This window comes from Cyprinodon variegatus, unplaced genomic scaffold (genome assembly GCF_000732505.1).
Source record: "Cyprinodon variegatus isolate N-32 unplaced genomic scaffold, C_variegatus-1.0 Scaffold1461, whole genome shotgun sequence".
In the NCBI taxonomy this organism is placed as follows: Eukaryota; Metazoa; Chordata; class Actinopteri; order Cyprinodontiformes; family Cyprinodontidae; genus Cyprinodon; species Cyprinodon variegatus.
Window position 1 is genome coordinate 90,794 of NW_015151914.1, and position 2,349 is coordinate 93,142.

Here is a 2,349-nt window from a genome sequence, read left to right on the forward strand (position 1 = left end):
ACGATAAAACTACAATCAGGATTCAGTTTGACTTGAGCTGCTGCTCAGAGTTTTGCCGTCCAAAGTTCATGGAAGGGCAGCGTCTCAGGCTGCAGCTTTGTTCTCACTGCTGAAGCTCAGAGCCACGGAGCATGAGAGAGTTTAGCAGGTCAGGAACAGGCAGATACTCAGAGCTCTGGTGGGCAGACGGACGGACGGACGGACGGACGGACGGCCGGACGGATGGACGGATGGATGGATGGACAGACAGAGGGACAGACGGACGGACGGACGGGCAGACGGACGGACGGACGGACAGACAGACAGAGGGACAGACAGAGGGACGGACGGACGGACAGCCGGCCGGACGGATGGATGGACAGACAGACAGAGGGACAGACGGACGGACGGACGAGCAGACGGACGGACAGAGGGACAGAGGAACGGACGGACAGGGCCATGCATCGGATGAATCAAACGCTGCAGGTTTCCTCTTGACGGCAGCTCAAACTGAGCCCTGCAGGAAGGCGTGTGCTCAGCTTATCAAAGTCACCTGCTCACACCTTTCTGGGTCAGCTCTGGTTAATCACTGACTGCATGAGGAAGGCCTCTCTGGGGACCGAAGCACGGAGCTTCAATAAAAAATCAGGTGAAGTTGGACTTATGTGGAAACGATGTTGGTGCAAATACCTGGAACAATCATCTGCTGCGTCTCCACGGCAGCTACAGAACCAGAAGTTCTGTCCAGCCCACCGACACCTGGAATCCCGTCCCTAATGAGGGACTTTTGCCCCTGCTGTTACATTCTTGCTGTGTGCACGAGCCTCATGCCTTAGGGGGTATTTACATGTGACTTTTCCTGCACTCATCCGTTTTAGAAGCACGTGCTGCTCTGTAATCACTGTCTGACAGACCAGGTGGCTTTAAGCACGCCCCTCTAGACCTAGAACAACCAGAAGTGCCTCCTCTATGACATCTAAGTACTTTTTCTAGGACTATTAGGTTGGTTGAGAATTTCTTTAAGTTGTTTCAGATCCATCATTGGGATTCATGGTATAACAGCTGCTGTTGAGCCCAGACTGGGACCAGTTGTCCACTGGGGACCTTCATGGTGTCCACTGGTCCTCTTCCAGATGAAGAAGAAAAGAAAAAGCACTTAAAATAAATAAATATAGTAAAGAAAAGGGGAATGTTGGCAGGCCTACTGGTTTCCTGCACATTCAAAGGTTTTCCTCTTCTAATCATTCACTGTCAGCTGATATCAGACCTTCTTTCTTCTATGAAGCTGTTATGATGAGAAAACACAGAGCAGATAGTTTAAGGTTGAATTAAAAATACTGCAGAATGGGAGAATAGAGGTAGAATGATGAAAAGGCGTCCCTATGTCCTCCAGCAGTGTAAACATATAGCAGCATAGATGTAGATCTTGGCAGCATCAGTGCCAATAATCCTGACTGTTATCTGATCTCAACCATCTTTCTTTCCTGCTTCATGAGTGAAGATGGTTATCTGACAGTGATGCGCAGATTTCTGTAGAAACGGGCTAACGAAGCACACAGCTTAGACTTCCAGTGCCCTCCACATGGATCCATTTCTGATGTCACAGAGGCTAAAGATCTGAATCAATGAGTTCATGGGAGTTTCTCAGAGGTTGAGCCTTCATATGACCTCCTTGTTCCAATGGATCTGAGTCGAGCAGAAATCCTAAAGTAGAGCTGGAGCTTCTAATAGGGGCTCCGTCTGTGTGTGTGTGGTCTGTGTGGAAACATAAACTCAGCCGGTGATTAAAACTGAGGCTAATTCATGAGAGCAGCAGAGGGGTGCCTGTCTAGACAGAGCAGATCACAGCACACCTGATGGACCCCCCCCCCCCCAGCTCCGCAACAGAAACCTGTGTGGTGAAAGTTAAAGTGATGCAAAACAAACATTGAAACGACGGCACTCAGTTAGAAATGTAATTAATTTCCCACACAATAAAAAGGTTGGCCTTTGCTTCTCTTCTTCTATATTAAACTAAATGATGGTGAAATGAAGTCTGACTGGATCATGTTGCTGCTTGTCGTGTTTGTTCTGTTCAGGCGATAAACAGATCGGGAGGATCTTTCCTTCTTTTCCATGTGGAGTTAGTTTACTGGGCCTTAGGTGGATCAACCTGGGGTGTAAAGTGGTACAGACGGACCGAGGTCAGAGGAAATGGTCTCTAATAGGGATAGGAGGGAGGGGCTAAAGAGCCTCAGCGCTGAGCCAAGCTTAAAGTGACCTAGATCTGCACCGCTGCTCTGTTCTTCTGTTTGATCAGGGCGTGTCTCACCACCGGCTGCAGGATGCTCATTTCTCACTGTTCAATTCAGAGCTGATAGCTGTACCTGC

The 2,349-nt window shown here is 48.9% G+C and overlaps 1 protein-coding gene across 1 annotated transcript in view; it reads left to right on the forward strand.

The window, feature by feature from the left end:
• Positions 1-2,349, forward strand: part of LOC107103488 (laminin subunit beta-1-like) — a gene marked incomplete at its 3' end in the record, with an annotated part of 70,399 nt that overhangs the window by 11,410 nt on the left and 56,640 nt on the right. The gene's annotated exons all lie outside the window — the stretch shown is intronic.